At 45.0% G+C, this 26,503-nt stretch overlaps 1 long non-coding RNA gene across 2 annotated transcripts; it reads right to left on the bottom strand.

Moving 5' to 3' along the window:
• Positions 1-20,952: 20,952 nt before the first annotated feature.
• Positions 20,953-25,578, bottom strand: LOC105456343. 2 transcript variants are annotated; one of them, XR_975236.1, is made up of 3 exons: positions 25,342-25,578; positions 21,119-21,200; positions 20,953-21,006 (listed from the first exon to the last, which is right to left on the bottom strand). It is a non-coding gene; the product is annotated as an uncharacterized LOC105456343 (long non-coding RNA). The 2 variants fall into 2 exon arrangements; XR_975237.1 differs by lacking the exon at positions 25,342-25,578 and adding an exon at positions 21,458-21,506.
• Between the last annotated feature and the right edge of the window lie 925 nt (positions 25,579-26,503).

Genomic DNA, 26,503 nt, shown 5'->3' with positions numbered 1-26,503 from the left:
CGGATCGATTTACGTCTTACGACAATCTTTATTCGTAGGCGAAACGAGTTCGACACAACTGCCAATGATTGGAGTCGCGCGTCAGCTGTTTAAAGAATTGCATTACTCCTGTACGGCCTCGGGCTCGGTTTCGGCTCGACTCGGATCCGCGAGATAAACGGCATATCCGTCTTATCGCGGATACGTGATTGGAAACTCAGAAGACGCGTGAATAATTACGTGGATATACTTTAGCATTAGCTCTCCGGACGGAACGGGGAAGGTTGAGCGAGCTGACGTAGTTTATACCGACCGAGAAACGTCGAGAATTCGCGATCGCTATCTCTTCCGTGAGCGCGTTTTACGCGTCATGACGTATTACGTTAGAGACGTATCAGGGACGTTAAAAATAAAGGAAGACAAGTCTTCGTCGAAGCGCATATACTGAAAGAAAAGAGTTTGATGCGTGTGATTATAATTGCGTGGCAAAATAATTGCGGTTAGAAGCTCCATTTGCCTAGCTATTACTGCTGTAATGTTAGCAATAATAATTATACATGTATTTGTAGTTTTATCAAACAAATATGTAATTGACATCGAAGAAAATGACTGTATATTAAAGTTAAATTATGGTAATTGAAACCATTTTTTTTTCTTGTCAGTGCGAGACGCGAAAGTCGCTGAAACGCATCGGAGCACCCGGGATGCTTCGAACGTGCAATTCAGGACAACAAGATACATATGTTAATTTCGCGCATTAATAATAATTATGTGATGCGCCCGTAAGCGACGCGATATCGATAACGGCGCGACTCGAATCGCGACGAAGTTCCTTAATCGGCCAATTTAACGCGAGATTCGTTAAGTTATACAAGTCCCGCATATATTGACACGCTCGTTTCATCGATGTGGGACACGCGTCGCGTGCATAAAGAATCGCTTCTGCTCTCCACGCGCTCGCGCTTGATTTCGTTTTTCGATATCGGACCCGCGCGCCGCAAAATAATCGCAACACATATATTCGTCTTGGTGTGCTTACACGACCGGTGAAACCGAGACTCTTTAAATAATCGCAAACTGTCCGGCAGATAAATACCTGTGTGTCGAACAGTATAAGTCATGTATATATGAATGTTACATCAAGATATTTTCGCTTTCATTTCTTTCACGTGCGTGGCACGAGATCGTAACATAAAACTTTATGATGTAAAACTAATCTGACTATTCTCGATGGCTGATTTAGAGACAACAGCTCTGCTTCACGCAATGAGAAAGAAAATAAAATTGCAGGGAATTAAGATTCCTTCGGAGTAGAATCATTCCGCGAAGAAAAAATTACTCGGATTACTTATATAGGTTTTTAATAGCCGTTATATATCATATGTTATAGAATATAAACATGTTGCCGAGTTGCGCACATTATCGAAGGAACGATGCATTTGAAGGTATGTTAACGGCCGCGACCGTTACAATATATACATACATGTTAAATGCGATTTCTACGCTTGTATAAATTTAACGCTTTACTACCTAACGTAAGGGAAAGTCTTGCGGCGTAGACGCCGCAAACGATTTTATAGTGACGTGCTGTAGAATTTATAAGAAGTTCACGGACAAGATATTTGGCAGCAAAAAATGGGGTAAACGTTTGGCGGCAAAAAATGGGGAACGAATTTGGAGAGAAAATATCTTATCGTACGGAAGAATGCCTGTGCAATAATCGTAAACCAGAACAAAGCCAGCACTTCTCTTAAAAGCACATACCAGTACTATAAAATTATATGTCCAATAACAATGGAATCTCTATTTTCGACACTTGACGTGTCGTTTCTGGTGCAGTTTCAAATTTATTTGTTACGTGCATTAGTCAGATATATTTCTACGTTGACAGAAAAGTGACACATCTCAAAATTTACAACTTTATATTCTCATTCTTATACTCTTCATAACTCTATGACATCAGTTCACAAAATTAAATACTGCACAACTCTAATATATTATATTATAAATTTCATTCCTCAGAGTTGCAGCGACACTCTTCTATGTAAGCGAATAAACTATTTGGAGCCACAAATATGTCGTTTTTTTTTTCACAAAAATATGCTAGTTTTTACGATTGATTTTTTTTATTACTTCACAGAAATGCTAATTTTTTATTTATGTCACTTTTCCATCAACGAAGCGATATATGATATTTTTTATTGCATGCCTGAGTGACAGACTCTCAAATAAACGTTATCAGTCTTTGGATAATGTGCGCTACTTCGCAACATGTTTATACTTTACAAGATATATATTATGCCTGTCACGCATGCCTACGTAAATAACAAAAATACTCTTACACGGCGACATCCTATTCCGAATGAATTTTAATTTCGTGCGATTTTCTAATTTTAATATCGCGTAAATCAGCTGTGCTGTCCCCGAATCGGGGAGATCCATAATGCATGAAAACTTGACGTTGCAAAATAAATGACGCGCAGCGCGCGTGGGGCGCATCGGAGTTATCGGACGTACTTTTTGATTGAAAACCCCTTAGCAGCTGGTAAAACACGGAGTATCGATCGATCTTCGACAAGTCACGCTCTTTCTCGAGTGGAGAAACGTTTTATCTAGAAAGATTTGATTTGTTCAACGACCGGCGAGCGTGTGCGCGCTGAGCCGAGCTGAGCTTCCGCGCGCGAGAACGGGAATGCTGCTGGGCGAGAGCAAAGATAGAGAGCAAGTTATATTACAGCCGCGCGTCTCGAATGGTATCTTTAAGCTACAAAACTGAGACGGGACTTACAGGGGATGGCGGAGGGAGGGAGGGAGAAGGGGGGGGAGAGGCGACATAGTAAAACGTGTATATATTCTTGGCTGTGACGGCGCGAAAGTGGCAGTTTGTCGGATCGGTATGCCCGTCGGAATCCGAATCCGCGACGAATGTGCGCGCAGTTTCTTTCGTTGTACACGGGCGTAGAATACGTCAAGACGGGTTCACCTACATTCCGCGAGTCCGAGCAAATAATTCGTGATAGGACAACCCCGGACAAACACACGCGGCCCCCGGTGTTGCGGCTATACGTGTGCGTGAGCGGATTTGTATACATATACGAAGGAGCGTGAGCGCGCGGGTATATGTAGAAACGCGGGGCACTCTCTGCGTGCCTGCCGGTAATCACGCGCCGGGATAAAGTTATTCCGGGGCATAAATAACCGACATGTCTAGAATAAGGCATTAATTTGTGTTATTTATCGGCCATTACGCGGCAAAGAAACATTCGCATGGGAAATAATGTATCATTCTCAACACGCGTCCGCGGCGAACCCGGCCGGACGAGGGGCGAGGAGGGGGTCGGGGAGGGGGCGGGGGAGGGAGGGAATCGAGAATGATTTGGAATACCAACGAATCGACGTGCAGCGTGAAGGGCCTTCGACCTTCGTCGTTACGCGGTTACGTAATCCGTTGCGGGGCACGATTTTTCGAGGGGGAAACAATACGATGTACACACGGGGACATTAATGCCTATAGACATCTGAAGTTGCATGCATATCTAGAGAGACCAATGAGAAGCACGCGTTGGACGGAAAGCGTGCTTCTTATTGGTCTCTCTAGATATGCATGCAACTTCAGATGTCTAGGCATTAATGTCCCCCGTGTGTACTTTGCAGTTGTCGATTTGGCGGTTTTCGGAGTGCAGCTCTCTCTTTCTCTCTCTGCCAGCGAATCTCGTCTCACAATCAGCTTGCATTCCGATCCAATTCCTGATACTTCGGTGCCAGGAAATAACAGCGCGTTTGATAGTAATGCAGTAGGCAATTTCAATTATCCCGCGTTATCGCGTCAACAGGGACTGTTTCATAAAGAAATGGCGTAATTATAATACGGCGATAAAACGCGTGCTCCAATAAGCGAAAACGAGGCAATAATTAAGTCGGTCCAGCCAGATCGCTGCTGCCAGGTTGCCGGCGAGTTTAATTTAACTTACTCGAATAACAGTCTCGGAGGAATTTTACACGTCGCTTAAGTGGCAAAACTCAAGAAAGTATTCGCGTGTGCATTGCGTATGTTGGGCGCGTAATTACTCGCGCGGCAGCAGAGACGGCGGGCGAGCTCTGTTCTCCTCGAAACGGGAAATGCCGCACCGTTACCGTCCACTCAAATAACTCGATCAATTGCAGCGTGTGTTTTTCGTTTAATTGAGATATATATTCGCTTTATAAAGTATCGCAGAACTGCTTATTGACTTACTCTCTAAATTAAATGGCGATAAAAAGATTTTTCCCTCTCCCGAGAGAGTCGCTGCAGCGCATAATATCTTTTATCGAAGTTTATTACAAATTACGAGAACGCAGTAGATTCTCTTTAGTGTTAATGGGCGTGAGTAATATACATTTTCTCGTCGTATACTGCCAGCCGGAAACGATTCTTGGATCGTGAAATGACGTATTAACGGAAAATGAAACATTGGATTATTTTTTTTTTTTTACCGTGTTTCGCGCCACACCGGTTTACATTATAATTATTGGCTGACAGTTCGAATGTTACAGGGGTAGCCTAGGCGGAGACGTTATACATCTTCCGCTATAAATATTCATTTTCCAGACATAAATATTCAACGCGCGCGTTATAATTGATCTGGAACCTAGCAGCGCCGCGCGCGACGTCGTCGTTAAGGGTTTAAAATAGAGCATCGTGCAAATCGGCCATTAGTTTAACACCCACTCGATAGGATGGAGAATGATAAGCCCGCGTCCCTCTTGCGATGCATCTAAAATTAAAGCGATCCGAAGCTCCGATTGCAAGTTGATGGACGATAACTTTAGATGGCGGCAGATACATGATCGGATACGCTGTCGATAAGAGCATTATCTTCTGTTATCTCATTCGCGCACGGGACTTTCTATTAAATTTCTGTAACGACGTGAAATTACTGTTTTGCGCACAATTCTGCAAACGCCGCGCGAAAGAGGAAGTGCGACGTCAAGTTGTATTTGCATAACGAAACGTGCGGGGAAAAAAAAATGCAGAAAATGACTACCGCGATAGCTTTAGTTTGACAAGCAGTTGTCCCCGAGATACATTCAAATACACTGATTTTAAAGGATGTCAAGGGTATGAAAGAGAAATACTTGTCGACGATTTTTTTCCTGTAAACCTCACTGTTTGTTAAACGCGAGTCGTTTGATTGTGAAATCGGCTACTTCAGCGGCCTCGTTTGTTACCGCAATTCGAATAATAGATGAGCGATTTCAGAAAAGCGGTCCAGAAAAGCATAGCGCTGGATAATTCCTCGAAAAGAGGATTCCTCTTTGCTTAATTATACCTGTCGCGATGTAATAAAATATCGCTTATAATAGAGCGAGTAGAAGTAGATAAGTTTAAAACGGAGCGGGAATAGCGTTATAACCGACATTAGCGCACGGGGGAAGCTGAAAGATGCACATTTGTTGCATCTCTCCGTCCCTGCCTCGAAGAATCCCGATGGAGGGGGCCGTCCCCAGTGAATTATGGACTCGACAGGGCAGCGTGGCCGCCGCAACATTAATTGGGTCTATCGCCCAAACGAACACATGTCGGATTACTCGTCCCACTCTGCCGGTACATATACATACGTCAGGCAGCAGCAGCACCGTCGTGCCGAGAAACAGAAGTAGAAGGAGGAGAAGAAGAGAAGGGAAGAAGAAAAAGAAGAAGAGAAGAAGAAGAGAAAGAAGAAGAGGACGCGAAGCGGGAAGTGCGTTGGAGGATCGGCTGTAGAAGGAGAGAGAGAGAGAGACGTAAATGAGAAAAAGAAGGAGCGGAGATCGAGACAAGTCTGTTCTTTCATTAATCAGCGATTAAGCCTCTGGCCTCGGCCTTTATGAATTATTATGATACCACATCTCACGACATCGCCATCAGTCACGACCCGTCGTGTATCTCGGTAACTATCTCCGGGGCCGCCTGGCAGACGTGTTTACATTTATCACCGTCATCTTTTCAGCATGCTTGATTTATCTTCCGCGCATTATCATCTGGCACTTTGACATTTTGTTTGAATGGATAAGAGTGGCTAATGTCGCTCTCTCGAGAGTCTCGGGGGACTCGCGGCACGGCAGCGGTGGCGAGAGCACACCGACGCGGATTAAGAATTGTAGATTGCGCGTAATACGCGAAATATCAAGGCATTTCGTCGCGTTATCGCGACGCTATTTCCGGGGTTCTTTCGATAAATAACGGGTCTCTCTCTCGCGCGCGCGCGCGCACGCGGTGATAGCGCCGCTTTATCTGACATGCCTTGCACGGGCATCCCGTATTAACATGTCGAAAATTTACAAGCCTATTTGAAAACGCGTCGAACGCACCGGTATCTAGAATACTTCGTGTTTTGCTACAATGTAGGCATATCTTTGCATATCTCTCGAGCACTCGCTTCGCCGTCGCGCGCTCATTTTCGTATACTCGGCTCGCTTCGAAACATATATTTTTCCGGTATCGTTGGAAAACGTCTGTCAGAGATAACGCACCAGACTCCAGTTCCACGCGGGATATGCGCGATATTTACAGCGCGTTACCCGAGTCAATATCGTGGCAAATATTACTATACCCGGATGACGCTTACGTAAATTTAATAGCAAAATTTTCAATGGCGCGCGAATGCGAACTGATTAGTCATCCATACCCAGAAACGACGTGCTCCTCATCCATCATTATCCACCCAACAGTCACTCCATTAATCAAGCATGGTGACATCTTGACGCGTTCGGTTATTGATGCTTTTTCTTACCGCGGTTAATACCGGTTTTGAATTGATAACGTCACTCGGACTAACGCGATGCGCCCGATATTGATCGCCCGTCCTGATATTTATAATTACCCGGTACGTTACAGGATTCTCGCGAAGAAAAATATCCTCCTCTGTGTGTAAGAAAGCGAGGGGAAGAAGCAATCGCGCTCGGAGTTAACAGCTAATTGAGTGAGGTCGCGAGGCATTTAAAAGACCCGAGAGTGATTAACGAGTTATAATGACGTCCAGGCTTTTTTATAATTAGCATATTAGAGAGTTTATCCGTTTTCTTCCTTGACCTTAATTACCTCCCGAGTGACATACCGCATGCGGCATAAATCTCGTACGGATTTTTGTAAACAATATTGCGACAGCGCGTTAACCAATTTATTTATCGCGCACTCGGTGCGCAAAACATTAACTGCTACAGTTAAATAATGTGAAAGAGTTAAGGCTCTGAAGAATATAAATCAAAAATATATACCAATAAGAACCAATACTGAATGTATTCGTGTGTACATATATGTACCTACATAAATTTATTATAGAAGAGAGGTAACTATAGTCAAATCTGGCAATCGTAATATAGCTGCTTAAATCGAGGATACTCGATGTACAATAATACTTAATCCGAATCGGTGCAATCGATACTCGGATAGGTATATACATCCAACCATTTTCGTTGGTTTTCTCTCGTTATATACCTTACTATCGCGAGCTCTTACCCACGTTCAACGGACGTTATGGAGAACATTGTATCACTCTCGACTCGCAATCAAATTAAATACCCGAGTTATCGATACTGATATCCACGACGGACGATTCCGCTCAGGAAAGCGCCGCCACGTCGCGCGCGATCGGTCCCCGCGCGGCTATGATACTTTCACGCGCGATGCCCGGCCTTAATTGAATTTATGTACCATTTTATTTCGCGTTTCAGATTTTCGTGCCAATCCCCGATAAATCTGTCGGCATTAATAATCATAAGTGTAAGTTACGGCCGGACCAATGGCCCAATAAAAGCTACGGCGAAGCTAATGCTGAAAGAGAGGTGAGCGGAGGGGAGGGCGGGTATAGAACTGAATAGGGATAAAAAGATAGAGGGAGAGAGAAAGAGAAAGAGAGTGAGAGAGGGGATAGGGAGAGCGCGACCGAGCGAACGTGAGGATTAATGCTAATCAAGAATAAATTATAATCATACTAACGTTCATCCGTATACCGAACGCCGGCGGATGCTCTCGGCGGGCGCGCACACGGGACGAGGGGAGAAGACTTTAATTTATTGGACGGCCGAAAAGACATTGCGCGTAAGCGCATAACTTGTGTTTATCAGAATCCGGCCATTTACTCGTGAAACATATTACCGGTTTAACTGCCAGCCGGATAGCTATTTTATTTTAGGGATCTTCATCGTGCGCCCGTGTGCAAGCGATCGGTACGAGTGTGCTTAAAATGCGGGTATTATGACAGGGAGCGGCGATGTTGCTTTAGTATCTAACGTCTAATAATGTGCGGATGATGGTTCGCAAATGTCTCATGTCGCGAAAAATTATGCCGTCTTCCACGTGCAAGTGTTTCCTCGAAGAGATAAATTAAGCGTTCGCGATAGAACCATCTTGCGATTTCGCTCACAAAAAGCTGGCACAAATAAATTTATAATTCTTTAGAATGCCTCCGAAAATCCTTTACTCCTATTTTTATGCGCAAAATTTCAATGATTTAAAATTGAAATTCATTTTGTGAAAAACTTTGTTTTATTTTAATTGCGTCATTGCTGTAGCAAATGAGCGATTACGGTTATAAGCGATATAGTTATAACAATCGTTATATGGAAATTTATGGGAACGAGGAATTTACTAATAAACGAGCAATCGTGTGCACGAATTATTTATGATCATTTATTTGATTATCACTTTAACTTGGTTCGTTTAATTTATTTAACTTATTGGTTTACAAAGCAATCAGTGTTTTAAAATAAAGGAGAATCGAACAAACGTTATACTAAAAGAAAGTTATATTAAGAAAGTTATATTCTCTTTTTTTTTATTAGATTTATAGAAATGGACTGTAATCTCAGATGGCACGATTGTTCAAAGACTTGCTCAAAGACCCCACGACTTTGACGCTGTTATTAGTTTCTTCAGAAGGTGTATTCTCGCGGGATGTGCTTACTTTGCGATATATCCACGAAATTGAATAAACTAAGCAATTCAATATCCATCATCTCTCTTCAAAGTCTCACTCGTGAGCCTATAGGATCAATGGCTTTTGGTTTGGAATGGAAATGAGTTCATAGGACAAAGAACGTCAAGATACAATACGTATCAGAAATTAGAATAACCTCTCGCATAATATCAACATAAAACATTCTTGATCCATCATTTATCATAAATAGTACATCTCCAGTATAATCAATTGAGATAAATATCTGCGATACATCAAAATAGATTAATAAAATTTGCAAGAAATTTATATAAGAAATTTGACCGGCGTGTCAGATTTCTCGCATAATGGAGAAGTACTATATTATTTATGTAAATCGATACTGAAATTTGATTGTTAAAAATACGACGTGCGTAATGCGAGAATTGATATTACATGTTATATATCAATCTCTGTCCCCAGTCTATAATTAATTTCGCAAAAACGCAACGACAAATATTTTGAATCGATTATCTCATCGTGAGTTATTTGCGCACGCACACAAACACATATACACACACACACACACACACACACACACACACACACGCCCGCGCGCGCGCATATACACATCCACGTTATTTTTAATCTTTCATTAAGTTGCAAGAATTTATCCTCGTACGTAACGTTATCGATCACCAATGTGGGATATCAAACCGGTGCGATCGCGATTTCCGAGTATGGCGATAATAATTAGAATGACAACGAGAGTGATTACGCACGTAATTGAAATGACGCGGCTAATGGAGAAAAGAAACGTAAGACTCGCTGATTACAAGGAACAACAATTTATCGCGTACGCGATATTTTAACTGAATGGATTTCCTTTTTAATCTTCTCACGCATACCTATATATACACGCATGTATAGCCGCCGACTTTCATTTCCCCATCCTCGATATAATACACAAATAAACCTTTCACGACGATAATTTACTATTGCGGCAGGTGTTGGGTGATTATAGGATAGCATGCGAATGTGCGCTGAATCGACCGTCAATTAAGACATGTAAATAAAGTACGCGGCATGCGTGATTCTGTATTGCATGCCTGATTTTATATACAATATAATTTTATATATACATATGTATCAGTATTGTACATGTAATAATTATATATAAAATTATACTTTTATATATATAAAATCAGGCATGCAATACAGAATCACGCATACCGCGCATTTTATTTATATGTCAAAAATATACTATAATTATAAAATTATAGTATAAATTATATAACATATTTTGTATAGAAATATAAAATTTATAATTTATTCAATGTCAAACACATGCCGTGTTTGTGAGATATTAGACTCGGTAGAACGATAAAAAAGCAAGCGATCGACTTTTTCGTGAGACACTTATCATGGCAGCTTCGCGTACGAGACTTATGCCGAGAAGCGATCCGAGCGAGAACGGTGGGTCGACCGGCGCGGGTGGGAAGGCGGGGGGCCGGTCGCGCAGGGCACCGCTTATTTACTCAGGCCGCGAGTTGATGTATGGCCCGCTGCTGGACGTTGTCGGTGCCTTTCATTCGGCCGCCTCTCTCGCAGAGACAAGAGATAACCTCGCCTCTGATCAACGACTCTCCCGCTACTCTCTAAAGGCCCCAACGCTACATGATCCAAGCACGGGGTCGGCATGAATCTCGGGCCATTCATGGCGGCGTGACGTCCGACCACGTCGCTGGAACGTTACAGGCGCGGACGCATACACGGGTTACTGAGTGTCGTACGAGACACCCAGTGTCGCTCGAATAAAGAGAGTTAATCTCTTCCCCTCAAATGTAGAGAGAGTATCTCAAGTTGCGTGCGCTAGGCAACGTAATTATTTTTGTAATTTGTATGTACAAAAATTCGTGAATTACGCGGGTACAAGCGCGCAACGTGTTACGTGTATCAATAAAATCTTTAGAAATCTCGAGTTGCTGGTTATAGAAGAATTGATAATAAGTATATATACGATATGGAGCTATCCTGTGCGATCTCTAGAAAATTTATACCGATAATTCGTACTCGAGTTCCGAGCTGTTTTACATTCCGTGAAGCGGGAAGCGACACGCTGTATTTGATTTCAATGGATTTTCCGTGTTGCGTAGAAACGGGCAAGTCGGCCGCGCTGTGTTCGAGCGCGGATTCGTTTCTGGATCCGCCCCTGGGCCAACGCTCTGCGTGGCCGTTGATCGTGTAACAAACGCGATACTGCCCACGAGGATATACGTGAATTAAATGACGCTTACCGAGCGATGAAACGGGCGCTCGGGAGTTTATCGCCGGGGACTTCGTGTGCACGCGCCTGTTAACACGTTTGCTCGCGGTAAGATTACGCGATCTGACATAACGTAACGTGGTGTGCAACATAGGACTCTTCCGCGCGCGCGCGCGCAAGAGAGAGAGAGAGAGAGAGAGAGAGAGACGAAATTACGGGCGCGATTTTCACGATCCGTTCCACGCGGGGCGCGGATCGGATGTACACGTGTTCTCGACCACGTCGTTATATCTGCTGACGGATGTTTTCTCGAGCTGCGTCGTAACGCGGGTATAGAATAGATTTAACAGCGCGTATTTATGATCATAAATACGAATTGTTCGACGTTTTATCGTCTCGTTTGAGCAAAGAAAATTTACGATACTTCCGCGAAATGCCTAGCTCGTGCATTTCTCCGCTGTTAAGTTTACGCCCAGGAATGTCCGTTTCTTAATGACCTTTGTCAAGCCTACAAAATGTTTTTCTGCCTGTAATATCTGCCTAATTAAAAAGCTCTAAAAATTGAAATACAAAGAATTATCGGACTCGTGGTAAAAAAATGAGATTTAATAATATTTTTCTCAAACGAGAATTTAAATGCACTTTATAAACCGCTTTATACGATGCAACCGACGACTGTTTCGCACATGGTGTATCACTTAAGCCCCCCCAGATACAAGAACGCGAACCCGCATTGTGTGGTCTAAAACGCAAACGCTCCAAGATCCAATGAACGATACAGGACGTCTTTACTGCAACGGTTGGTGGTTACCGTCCGCTGTACAAATAATGCGGGCAATGCAAACGGTAGGAATCACGCGGAACGCCGTGGCGCAAATTCAATCTCCGTACACGGATTCGGAATTCTTGAGGGCTGTTCAGCCACCGACAATGGAAATCAACTTCTCGGTTCAGCCGCGTACACACACGCGCTTGCTTGCTTGCTTGCATTGAACTGCACTTTTCAATTTAAATAATTCATAAACCGCAAATCGAACGTACAATGCTCCTTGAAGTTTACACGAGAATTTGGACGATTCAGAACGCGTTAAAAACTCTTACATTGTTTACAATTTGACACGTCGGACCCTACAATAAAAATGTCGTGTATTAAATTCATTTCTTTTTACATCGAAAATGAAAACAGTTCTTCTGTTCATCATTCAGATACACGCTTCCGCTTCCGTTCGGCGTAGCAGTAACGCTGACAATAAACTGTAGAGCATTAGAGATGCAACTTTTAGAATGCAAGTCCGGACTTGAGTGTCAGGAAGATAACCGTCGTTCGTAGCCGACGGGTTAGAAATTTATCATCTGACCGTGGCCGCATTTGGGGCATCGGGCATAAGGGTCCGTATACGATTCGCGCGCATAATCCCATTCCCTAGGATACCTACCCGCCCGCCGATATTATGGATCATCGTATAAATAATGCGAGCGATGCGAGCCGGCATCGGCGGTTGCCGTTGCCGGGACACGAACGAATCGTATCTCCAGCACGGAACTCTGGAATTCTCGCGGCACCGGGGCTACCGATATACACGGCCGCCAACAATGGAAATGGACTCTCTCCGCGGGCATTGGGTGGCCCCCACCCCCTCCCCCTTCCACCTTCCTCTCGTACACAAGTGGCCCTGCATTCCAACATCGAATCCGCCGGGGCGGCGGATAGCTCGAAATGTGAGGGCACACATGGAACACGCGGAACGAAGACCACGAGTGTAGTTTCGCGCCCCCGATCTCTCGGACGCGCATGCATACCGGGCATCCGGCTAACAGATCGGCCAATTTTCGACTTGGATATGTTAAGACCTCCCACAATGTAGCCCGGCCACTTTGGCCACTCCGCGCGCTCCGGAGTATCTATACGGGCACATATAGGGATACCTCGGGAATCCTTTCGTCGCGCGACGTCTGCTGAAAGTTACATTCTTTCCCGTGGTTTATCAGACGCGATAAGCGCAGCGACTGGCATGTAGATATATTTTATTGAGGCGGTATATTTTAGCGTCATTTGCGATAATTCGGTCGATAACTGAAATTAGCCGTGTTTAATATATATTTACTTTTTAATGAATACGATAAGAGAGGTCGCGCGACGTGGTATATAGCTGAAAGCGGCGCTTCTAGCTCTCGCTTGAGAAATCGAACTTTCTCTCTTCGAGATATAATATTTATAATTGGCGCTAATTAATTCTATAGATAAACGATCCAACGATATAATATGGTTGCAGCTTGAAATATTATTTATATATACTTTCTGTTATCACACGATCGGCAAATCATCGAGAGGATCGACACTATTTTCCTTACAGACGTAGACTGTCTCGCGATATTTCGCGATAAAGCGGAAATAATGATGTCAATTGGACGTAACCGTTTCTCGTCAGAGTCCCAGGGAGTTGAAACGCGTAACCGTAACTCGGCGTAACTGCCAATATCTGCAAATTGTTCGGGTGCTACGCGAGGAACGCGTACCCAGTTTCCCGAAAGTCTCGCGACGCAAAACGGGTCGGGCTAGAATCTGACGAGCTATAATCCGGAGCCAGAGACTCGCGTATCCGGATCGAACGAGCGGCATTCCTCGGAAGAACGAAGAAAGCGATCGGCTGGATCGGGCATGGCAGGAATGAATTTCGGGCAAGCGGGATGGTGACGGCCTCTCTTTCTCTCTCTCGCTCTCTCTCTTCCTCCCTCGCTCGCGGCACCGGCGAAATGTTACCGATGCGCACACAGAGACACGGGGTTGGAAGCGGCTCCCGATGAACAGAGCCGCATTGTTTGTCGCGGGAGGCATTCCCCGCTGTCGGCTGTCACCGGAAACATTCATTACGGCGCGTCGCCCGCTAGGAATCACTAATGTATTCGACGGCGGCGACCGTGTGGATCGGTTTTCGGCGCGGCCGCGTCGCGCTTCGCGGAATCGGAAATTCATATCGGCAAAAAAAGAAAAAAAAAGAAATGCTGCGGCGGTGTCGGCTACTCGTCTTGTTACACAACGAAAGAGGACACCGAAAACGGCAGCCTCGGAAGCGCGCCTCCTCTCGTCGGGTCGCTTGTTAGCGATCGGATTCGGGAGTGAAGGAATATGTGAATATTTTTTACGTCGCCAGTATTAATCCTTAGTACACAGTTACACACGATTGGATTTGTGTCAGTTGTAATTATACTTATAACACTTAAAAATACAAAATTTTTTTAGTACACGATCTTACAAGTATTTTCTAAAGATGTTAAAGTGATTCTTACATGTATGTGAAATATTATTAAGTGATTCTTACATGTATGTAAGAATCACTTAATAATATTTTTGTATATTTATATAAAAGTGATGAAAATTAATCCAGACATGAAGGATTTATATCGTATGTAAGCAGAAAATCGGAAAATCATCGTGTGTAATTAAGGGTTAAACAGTAGCGTATTTTCTGAAAGAGTTCGTCGATGGCAAATATAGTGTCGCTGAATTTTTTAACTCGCGTTTCGCTCCCTTACGAAGCAGTAGAGTTTTATAAAAAAGAAATCTCATTCGATAGGCGTAGGCTTACACAATTCTTAATTATGTTGTCAAGCATTTTATTTGCTCGCACCTGGTCCCTCCGAGCGTGTTAGGGTGATAGGCGTCGACACGACGTACAGTAGGAGGAGAGTATCCAGATAATTTGACAGGGAGCATGGCCCCCTTAATAACTCTGTCCAGAGGGAATCGTGATGTAATCTAACGACTCTATTGCGATACGGGAGAGAGATTTACCGGGCGTAATTTTTGTCTCGGAAACATTTCGGGGAGTAAATTTATCGATCGTATACGCGACAAATAAATACTACATAAAATTCTATCGCGCTCGTATATCCTGCCCTTTTATTTCTATATATCTGATTGCCGAGTAACTTCGCTCGGGACATTCCGAGTCATTTCTACGATCGTAGTGTATCATCGTGATAGAGCCACGCCGCGGTTGTTCGAGCTGTTTTCTCGCAAGCTGCGCAACTCTCGGCAGAAATGTTTCCGTGCGCGAGGGAGAGGAACGGGTGAAACACGAGCGGATGGGCCAACTACTGGAAGTTTATAGGTTCCCGGAACGCCGTTCCGAGAGAGCGGGTTAAGTCAAATCGAACGCGCGCGTGTGAACGCCCCTCATAACCGTCACTTTCTTCGGTTGCCGGTCGATCATCAGCGGAGTCTACCGCTCCTCGCCAAGTATACACCTCCGGTCAGGCTCCGCGCGCGAGCGTCCCCTCGCCCGCTCGCTATACCAGCTCCTCGTTCCTCCGGCTTCGACAGGGGAGGCGTACGTATAGGGCCGCGGCCGCGAAAACGCACAGCTCTCCTCTCGGTCGTGGCGAATGGTGGCGTCGCTAGCACAGCCGGTTGTTATCCGACTGTAAGTATACAGAACCGCGCAGCGTATAGGGCGGGGAGAGGGGTAGTGCACACATCGGTACACAACTGTGTAATTTGAGGGTAATTCCGCGAGTCGTATAACCTGTAGGTAATGCCAGCAGGCAGGCAACCAGCCAGAGAGGAGAGTGCATCAGTGCGCTGCTCGTTTCGTTTAATTGGTCGTTCCCGGGTTTACGAGGTTTCGAGCGAGGCGCTACGACGACGGGGGCAGAGAGGCAGGGTAAACAGAAAGGGCGAGAGAGAGAGAGAGAGAGAGAGAGGAGGATGTGCGCACCGCAAAGGATGCCAACCTCGCCGTCAGCCACTACCGACAGAAATCGACGCGAGAGTTTCTCTCTCTCTATTTTCAAGAAAACGCGATTCTCTGATAATTATCCTGTTAATTTTAGGCGTCGTTTCGCTTCGGGAATCGTCCCTTGAAGCGAAGCTTACATATCGTATATGCGAAAGCGCGACACGCTAAGTAATCCGAATTGTCTGAATCATCTGTTTGCAGTATCTGTCGGGCATCGTTTCAAGAACAGCACCCGACAGCTGTAATACATACACTTCCATCGTTGTCACCCACGCGTTAAAAGCTAACCCACGCTTGAAGTCGTACCATCAATTTATCGTTTTTAACAATGCGAATAAACGTTAACGAAGGGTATAAATTGGCCCGAGGATTCAGAGACGCATAAATGATCCGTCCCATAAGAAACGAAGGCGCATAATCAGGCTGTCGGATGAGTTTATTAGATCCCATCCCGAAGCGTAGTAATTAGTCTTCATTAGACCCTGCGGGGCTCGCGACGACGGCGACGACCGACCGTCCCAATTTCCCGGCGATTGTTTATGCCAAACGGCTCGGCCCGCGCGTCCTCAAATCAATTTCAACACGTCACCGAGACCGAATTGCATATACGTAGGTATAACGTACGCACGTAGGAAATGCGAGCGGAGGGTTTAATATCGCCCGCCGAGATAGAAGCAATAAATGCTTGTCGAGTAAATCAGGATGAAGCGCCATCGAGGAGCGCGTAATGGCCGCATTAAGTGAATAACTCACGGTTGCAGTGTCAGACTTGAGGGGGGGAGAACGGGGGAGGGGGGGGAGAGGGCGACGGCGCGAGGTGGGCGTCGGACTGTTAGGAACTGTTAGGGGTGATAGCGGTGCCATCAAACAACTTTACGGCGTTAAGTGCTCGCCCGGCACCGGCTGCTGACGCATTACCAACCTAATTTCTGCCAAATACCGACGTGCAGGCGGCGCGGCGCGCGGCGACGCGGCGCATCAGTGAAACGTGTGCATTAGCGCGCCGTTGACGGATGGAGGATCCGTTTGATCTTCCGGTGGAGTGTAGCGCACGGCGGCTAATGGCGACCGATTATTTTCGGTCGGGCCGCGCGTTAGGGACCCATCTTCGTCGTCGTCTTTCGCCGCGCCCGCTCCTTTCTTTTCTCCCCTTTCCTCGACTTCATGTCGACTTTATGTCGTTTGTACACGCCGTTAAAAGCGCCGTTATACATTAGCAACCATTGTGCAACGAAAACGACTCATTTGTAATATACGTATATCGGTCCCCTCTCCCCTTTTTTTTCTTTTCGTAAATTTCTCGATAACTCGTCCACCGTTCTATGAGAATTATATGTTTGGCGAGCTATAATATCACTTCCCCGAAGCCTCGGGTTCTAAAAAGATTTTATTTGCGCTGGAAGAATATAAAGAAACGGCAGTTCGGGCGGACCGGGCGCGCGGAGATGTTTTCTGCGGATCTCTCCCGATAATTTGCGCCGCCGCGCGATGACGGGCGATAAATCCCCTCTCCGTTCCTCGGCTACTCGCGATACGCATTTTCTCTCCTCGAATTAAGTGACACGGAAAACATGGTAGTTCGACAGCCGCGCCGAGAGAGATCGCGAGAGATGTAGCTGGAAAACAAGCGTAAAGAGCGCGGGGAGAATCGGAGAATATATTTATAGCCGCCTCGAGCTATTAAGATAATTTATCGGGGCCATTACCGAACAAACGAGAGCATTAATCTATTCTAGCTTCATAAAGAGAACTTCGTCGACGATTTTGTAGCCCGCGCGCCAAACGAGCACTTCGGAGTAAATTGATGGATCCCCCTGACCTGGCGGCTGAGGACCCTCTGTAAATTGCTCGTAAATTTTTATTTATTCCGCCGCAAATAAAACCCCCCGAGAGAGCGGCCGCCACCGCCGCCGCCGCCGCCGCCGTTCGCCTCTTGCTGTCTCTTCTTTTTCTTCACCGCCGCATCGCGTCGCGTCGATGTCGTCATTCGCCCGACTGCTAATAGCGCCGGTGATTTTCGAGGATCATAATTTTGAATCGGCACCGGCTCGCCGATATCTCGAGCCTTGCGATCTCTCGATATTTACACTTTTCGCTTCAGGCGCGAGTGCTAAACTCGTCTGGCAAAGGTACATTACGATGTTCTACCCATCGTAAATTTATCATTGAGATTTAGATTTTCGAAAACATGAAGTTGGCATCCCATATTTTCGAATCCTTATTTTTTGCATTCAATCGTCAGAACTCTCTTTGGGAAAGATCCAGAACTTTATTATAATTATATCGAAAATGAGGTATCAGTTTGACAAACGGTATAGATTTCCGACATTCTTTCACGATTCTTTAATCGAGATAAAATAAATACATATGTAAACGCCTTTGAAATAAGTTCGATAAAATATCGTCTCATGTGAAACGAAAACACGCGCTCCGATATTAAACATCTGCGGCGTTTCAACCTCAGCAAATAGAGGAATGTAATACAAACGTATAGAGAGAAAGAGAGAGATAGAGAGAGCGTGCGCGAAGTGTCGAACGGTCCTCGACATTTCCGATCTCCACTCATGCCGAACTCGAGCACAAAGCGAAACACGCCGCGCGAAATCGATAACTCGTATCATCCCCTGGCAATAAGCGGCGTACATGCAACGCTCCTCCGGAGGGAGGGCGGTGTAGGTACGCCGGAAAGGATCGCGTTGAATCCCGGTGGCGTGACGGGCCGCCTACTCGCGGTCGGGTCCGCATTGATCAAAGCGGCAATTACTGTCATCGTAATATTACTCGGGACGTTACTCACCGACCGGGCCAGAGGACCGTAGAGGGACCGCATCACCTCCGCCTTAAACGTTGCGCGCCGTATAAGCCGCGCGGCGGCGGTTGTGGCCCGCGTAATAATTTCCCGGAATTGCGTTTGATGTGGCGGGGCGTTATTAGTTTTCCATGGAAGCGTCGGCAATTTTTCACGTCGCTCTGCCCTCTGACCGGCCGAGCCCGGCCATGATTTGTCGGTTTTACACCCGAGCGCTGACGGACGGTCGGGGGAAAACGAAGAAGTCGTTACGAAAGAGAGGCTGTACGGATAGAGAAAAAAAAACTGGCGCATATACGTTCTATGCGGATATATCTTCGCAGTAACATCGGTGTTGTTCCTATATACGTAAAAAGAATTTTTCCTATTCTCGAGGCCATCTGGGTACGTTCTGGAATATACTGAAGGTGTTAACCACAGCGGTGGTTAAACATTTACACATTGACTTCCTTGTCAACACCTCTTACGAATTGAGGAACAAGCGTGAAATCAGATAGGGTAAGACGGGTAGCTCGGCGGCAAACACGAGAGCCGTTGACACAAGGCGATAAATTCGATGCACTTTCGGACCAAGGGAGGGAAGTGAGTCCCCCCGCCCCTCTCACTCTCTTCCCCCCTCCGAGTCGGGTCGGTCGGTCAATAAATGTCAGAAAACGGAGAAAGGGGGACCTCTCGTCGGTCACGGTGCGGTTTTGTGAATTCTTAGTGGGTTAAGGCTGAAAGCTGCGTCTAATAATGACTCAGTCGCTCGGGGGTCAAACACATAAAAACAGGGCGAAGATTTATGACGTACGCACGAAGCCTAGGCTCAGCATGACGCTGGCATACCCGTACTGTTGAACTAGACTGGATATAATGGGAATGTCAAGTCTCCCGAGGACTTTGAGGCATTAACGACAGCGGTTAATACTGCAAAACGGGCATTAGCAATGCTCCGGTCCTGCATGCTCGATGCCGACGACCAACAGGTACGAATTGATTTTTGCGCGATCATCGCTCGACACATCTATCAAATGCGGAAGATTATCGTTCCACTCCTACGAAAACGATGTATAACCAACGAAGGAAGATTCATTATTTTTTCTTATTTCTTTGAACTCCCCCGAGTCTGTAATGCGACATTCACGGTATGCCCGCCGCCCGAGGTCCCAATGCTCCCCCGTCCTTCGCTTTTATATTTTCGCTTTTATAACACTCGTCCTTGTTTAAAATATCTTTAAAAGAAAAATCGAGGACGAACTAGGACCCGAGAACGATTATGCCTTTACGCATAAGTCACCGATCAGAATGCGATACTTCCGTTTATAAACGGATTTTCTTTTTCATAAGACTCGCACTTGGACAGCGAGGGTTCTCGCGACCTTCGGCGGAATCTCCCGTTGTTCGGGTCGGATACCTGGGACACAGGAATGTGTGGGAGGCACTGGGAGATCTTTATTCGTCGTCAAACAGGGAAGAAGAGACGATGGCCAGGGGATAGAGGGAGGTGTAGAGGAGGTGAACTTCGCACGCGGAGAGGGCAAGAAGTAGCAAGCACCTCTCGTCGTGTGTTACCCACGGGATATCCTCGAGCGGGTGCGCGCGGGGTGCTCCTCTCGTCTATAAAGCCGGGACGGGGAAGACGGAGCGAGAAAGAGGGAGAGCTCCATCTATTTTCGCCCTCCCTGTTCCAAGCAGAAGCGGGATGATTTATGCGGAGCGGGTGCCGCGGCTCCGCGCCGCGGGAGAATTCTCGCTTTCAGCTCCGCACCCAGCCGTGTCGTCGGGGTGGCGGAGTGTGCCTTCTCTCTCTCTCTTCTCTCTCTTTTTCTCTTTCTCTCTCGTTCTCTCTCTCTCTCTCTCTCTCTCTTTTTCTCCTCTCCAACATCGGCGCGAGGATCGCGATGCGTCTTTCTCGGATGACGTGCAACTACCGGCCGTCGTTCCTTTCTCGTTTCTTCTTTTTTTTTCTTTCCCCGGTCCTTTGCCGAACGTTTCCGCGGGAGGGCAAGCTAATCATAGAGCAAGACCACGAGAGAGCGGACTGAGTTATGTGCGCTTCGAATGAACGACACGCGGACTCGGGGTAGACATCTCGTCCGCAATTTGTTAGAAGCGAACCCACGAAATCAAGTTACGACGCACGATTCAAGTTCCACTCGGAAAAAATCTGACACGACGTTTATACTTTCAATGACACGGAGACAGCTATTGATACACTTTATCCTCCAACTGACAGCTAGAGAACATAAAAATATCTTTTTACATCCAGTTGTAGAGCAATGAGGTTTATTTAATTTCCCGTGATATTGTACACTGACAAGAAAGATGTTTTGGTTGCTGCAACAAGAAGTACCCAGAAAATACAATCAGAATTTCCTTTATCGTTATTGAATTTCTGATTATCTCATCTAGAATGTTTGGTAAATTAATTTAAGCATCCGGTTTGAACCTTTTTTGTTGAATCTTTCAGATCTCCAATTAGTGCAACCAGATATTTTTTCCCAGTGCGGAAGCTCAAATCATCGATTTTGCTGCAACGAAATGTAACTATTAAACAAATTATACATTCGCAAGGATACATTGGCATTCTCATAGCACAGGAAAGATCGTACGTATCGATGACCGGTATCGATATGCAAAGTGCCCCCCCTCCTCCCTCCCCGTAATGATAGATTGGTCGTTACCGCCGTTACCGGGCGGCCGCGGTTAAATCAAGGCAAAATATGTACGCCCGCGACTACTGGCACCACCGTTACGGATATCATCGAGGAGAAGCGCTCCAAATTACCTTCGATGAGCAGATCGGCAACAAAGGCACGTGTTTTGCTTCTTCACCCGGGCTCCATTTATCTCCACGCGCGCACAATACGACCCGGATTTGACACATCTATCAGCGTACAATGCTCAGCCCGTGGTCCGCCCCATTCTTTGCTCTCTCTCTCTCTTTCTCTCTCTCTCTCTCTCTCTCCTCAATGCTGCCGCCGCCGCCGCCGATTGCTCGATGAAACAAGCTTCTAAACGCACCTTCTAGACTTCTCTCGGCGAAAAATCCCAGGGGAAGAAAAATATGACTGATATCCCCTTCCCCTCTTTCCCCTCTCTCCCCTCGGCGCAACACATCTCCACGATGTAATTGCTCTTTTTCTACCCGCGCCCTTCTGCCCGGTGACCTGGAATTATCGGACACGAGATGTGATACATCTGACACGATGGATGGATGGATGGATGGATGGATGGGCCCAAGACACGTGAGAAGATCCAACGCCGCGGCACGTAACACGCCGTTGCGTGCGCGATGATGGGTATACGGAGTCGAGGTACGAAGTCATTATCGGCGAGACTTCGCTTTTGAGAGGTTTTCTATGGAAAGAACCACTGACAGAGGCGATTACCACGACAGCCGTCGACTTTATCGGAAGGGTTACACGCGAGATACACACACCGTCGTGGCGGAGGAAAGGCCTGTAAATTAACGATTGTAGAGGCTGCCGTGGGTCAAAGCGAGCCGCTAAGCCGTTGAATCGTCATTATCGCTCTCGCGGAGTGGTGACGCTGATAGATGCCGCCTCTAAATGATGATGGATGGCTCGTATAACTGTCGCAATATACTGGCTACCCGATGAGCTTCGTATCTTGATTTACTGCCTGCACGTTCGCCATTTTGCAATTCCGCGTACGCATAAGTTTCGCTGCCATTATCGCCGGATCTCTTTCCCTCTCTTTTAATTCCTTATGAAAAGAGTAGATAATAAATGGGATTGCAGTGACGTCAACGCACTCGCGGAGAATTCTCTGTGGATGACGCTCCCGGTGTGTGATCCGGTTATTATAACAAATTCATTTCGCATTAGTAATTCTTCTAATGATGACGTAATGTTGCAGTCACTTGAGCTACATAGATTAGCTTCAGATATTTTTTCTATACCGGGAAAATTTATTAATGGCAATCAACGGCAAGGCTGATTTAATTTACAAGCAAACAATTTATCAGATGAATACAATGTACAGTTATAGACAAACTGCAACAAACAAAAAAAATGTTATGAGGAAGTATCAAAGATATCTATTTTAATTGATAATGATTCTACAACATACGCATGACGTGATATATTATTTTAGCGATAACGCGAAATAACGTTTTATTTTGAGATTCGATATGTAATTTTATTGCTTTTGATATCTTACTTAAATATCTTATCGGTTCATTTAATCAAATGTTGAACACGAGTGCCAGCTTTATTTGCTTTACAGTTTCTATTTCTAGTTTAATCATGTTTGATAAAGTATCGAATCTCCGACGTTTAGTTTGTTCCAATCTCTCTCGCGTATAAAGAGCTATCTCTAGATTATTCTTATTTATCTTGTAGAAAAGATTAATGCTGATAACGCTGATATAATCATATTATTGCATAATCAAGTGGCACAAACTCTGCTTCAATTTCTGTTCTAAAAGATAAGATTAACCAATGATTAAATATAAAATTTAAAATTTTATAAGCACACAAACAGAGAATATTATACATTTATCGTTGATAGAATGAAAGCGCGTCAGCTAATATTAGTATCGTCACAGCATAATGAATTATTTTATATTTCAGTCGCAATCAGATGTATATACCTTGTAATCGATATTATTTCATATTTATGACATCTATTTATGACATCGTTCGCTCTCAATCGTCGAGGTGTTTTGAGGAATTTCGAGTGATGAAGGTAACGCGCATGCAAGTACAGGTCTGAAAATAAACCTGAAACCTGAAAATAAATAGAGAGATTTTAGTCCGCTGCCGTTGAAGGTTTGGCCTGATTCACGCCAGTGTAGACGCCAGTCGCTACCAGATCTCTCTCTCTCTCTCTCTCTCTCTCTCTCTTGCTGTACCCTTCCCAGCCTCTTTTCATTTACTCGCGGGGCCCATCCGCCGCACCGCGGTCGCGGGAACATCGTTCATCACCCTGATGCACTGGCCTCCATAATGCTCGACAACGGCCCGACGAGACGGCCGGCTGCGGCTCTGCGCGGCAGATATTTCCTCCTCCTAAATTAACGCCTTGTCATTAACAGGCCGTTTCAGGCCAGTGTGCCTGGTCGTGACCGGGCACCAAAAACTCCGTTTCAATTCTCGCTTGACATGTCGCGTTGGGTTTTAGGTTTGTTTTAAGGCCATTCAATCGGCTCGAAAAAATGCCGCGCGAACAGAATTAGTGGAGCTCGGGATAGACTTCTGCTAAACAGTTAAATATACACTCAGAGAAAAAGACAAGGCACTTATAAAGATGACAACTACATACCTACGTCTTATATATGTAGAATTAATTTACATAGTTGGAAACTATTTCATAGTTGCAATAGCTATATAAAATAATTTGTTGAACTGTGTACATTAATTCTACATAGAAAAACTTGTATATAGATATCGTCTTCATAGTTGCCATTTTTGTTTGTGTAGAGAGACCGAGAAAAAGAACAGGATATAACTCAGGTAGTAAACTGACATTATTTGTCATTTTAACGTCAACATGTCATCAAAGATGTCATTTTGACATCAAAAGGACCATAAATAACGTCTCATTGTTACCTGAATAATGGGAGTAACAATGAAAAGTAAAAAATCACCCCACGTTGCAAATTATTTTACAGCTATACCATTTACAGAGCTGTTTAAAATGTAAAATCGAGAGCACCGTATCTTTCACCCGAGCTTTCACCTTAACGTTTTAATCTTCTCTCATTCTATGCGACATTGTATCGAAGTCAATAGTCAATTCCCAGAGCGAGAAGATCCTTCCGCGAGGGAGTAGAATGTGGTTCGGAGTGCAAATTAGCGTGGAACCAACTGCTGAATCAGTAAAGGAAGCCGGCATTAGCTCTGACACCTTGTCGAGAGGGCAACGTGTTGCGAGTTATCTGCGCGAGTCACTCGTGTCTGGACCTGTTACTATCCGCCGGTGGCGTTACTCTCTCTTTACCGATTTATCGGTAGTAATAATTTATCGCGGCGGCGGCAGCGAATCAGACAATGTAATGGCCTGGTGATCGATCGAGCCACCGTGATATGTCACGTCGAGATTAGCTGACACGTCAAAATGGACTCGCGTTTATCTCCTCGGCCGAGGCAGCGGAATTGCACAATGAGCATTTCCTCGAAACACCAACGAATATTCTTATCTCCGATGATTACCCTTTCGGTCATTCTTTCAGGGAAGTAAATAGATAAATGCTCACACATAACGATTGGACGCACGATAAAATTTTTGCAAGTCATTAAACAAGCCATCTTTATTACATACTATATAATTACTGCTGCTTAACTTCTTTTAAAAGTGATATTGTACACACACGCACACACACACGCGCACACACACACACACACACACACACATGTATATAATTCTTATAAAATATATTATTTTTCTAACATAATTTTTGCAATAATAATAAAAATGTTATAACAAAATATTTATCAATAATATTAAATATGTCATACAATAAGCATAAAATTAAATATTTACATAAAAGAAGTATTTTTTTGCATGACGAAATAGGATTATATTATAAATCATTTTAATATTTCAATAATTAATGCTTGATCATAAATCAATGTAAACTTGAACGTGTCCAATCTTCTATGATGTGGAAGTTAAAGAAATAGCTATAAGAGTGAGAAAGTATACCTAATTGTCAAATCTTGGATTCGTTTGCGTTTAAACGGTGATCCGCCGGGATAGTCCGTGCGGCTACAGAGCGACGCTGATCGATAGGTAGCTGACAGGCAGTTGAGGGGTTGTCGAAGCCTTGACCCTGGTCTTGCCGTCGGCGGCTTTAATGCTAGGCGGCTCGCAGAAGCCGATGCTCTTTTCCGCCGTCCAGATCGAGGCTCAGCTGTCCGTTCAGATAGGAATCTGGCCAGAGCTAATGACGGCTCGTGACGGACGGGTATCGAAGCCGCCAAGTCGGCAGCGGCTAAGTCGAGGAGAAAAGAAAGGGTTAACGCGAGGGAGGGGTGGCGAGGGGAGGGAGGGGAGGCCGGCAGTCAGACGTGTCACATCTAACGGCGCCGCGAGATCTACGGCCTCGTTTTACCGAGCGCGTCGGATTCTTTTGGAGTTCGGCGATGGTGATTCTCTTTCCGTTGCACGATACACCGCAGGGCATAGTTAGAACACGAGCGCGGAAAATGGAATCGCGAGCAAAAAGTGCGTGCGTGTGTGTGCGTTAAAATGTTAGGCGGGCATCGATATCTGAATTTGATCGACGTCTGTCCTGCAGCGTCGAGTTTTCATTGCGACAGTATCGGCACACTCGCGCACTGCCAGATCACAATACACGGAGCGCGATACACAGGCATACATCTGTATTAGATATTGATTATGTAACGTTTATTTAAATTGACTTATCACACTGTTGGAGACATTTCGTTCATTGATCATTTGCGATGCCTGCATATGCAATGACTATCGATATTCGTGCGTGTGCGTGGATAATCAATCTTGCAGTCACATCGCGTGCAGATTCTGGAAACTCGTATAAGCGCGAAAGGATTATATATAATTATATAATTTAACATAAATCAATTCAAATGTTAATTTTATCCTCATATTTAGTATTTATATAAAAGTATTATATAGATAACGAGGTGAGAAGTTATAAGTCAAGAAATTTACGTTTAATTTTCATACAGTAGCTCCTCTTAGAACGAAAGGATATTACCTATGTCGATTTCCAAGATTTAAAGAAATCTCGGTTTATATCTGGGCAATAGCGAGGGGCATAATGAAACCATTAGGCGACTGCGTCACGTAGACACGTAGGCCCGCTTGTTTCCCTTCTGCGACA

The sequence above is a fragment of the Wasmannia auropunctata genome, unplaced genomic scaffold, assembly GCF_000956235.1.
Source record: "Wasmannia auropunctata unplaced genomic scaffold, wasmannia.A_1.0 LD335709.1, whole genome shotgun sequence".
Lineage (NCBI taxonomy): Eukaryota > Metazoa > Arthropoda > Insecta > Hymenoptera > Formicidae > Wasmannia > Wasmannia auropunctata.
This window is presented reverse-complemented; position numbering and strand designations above follow the sequence as displayed.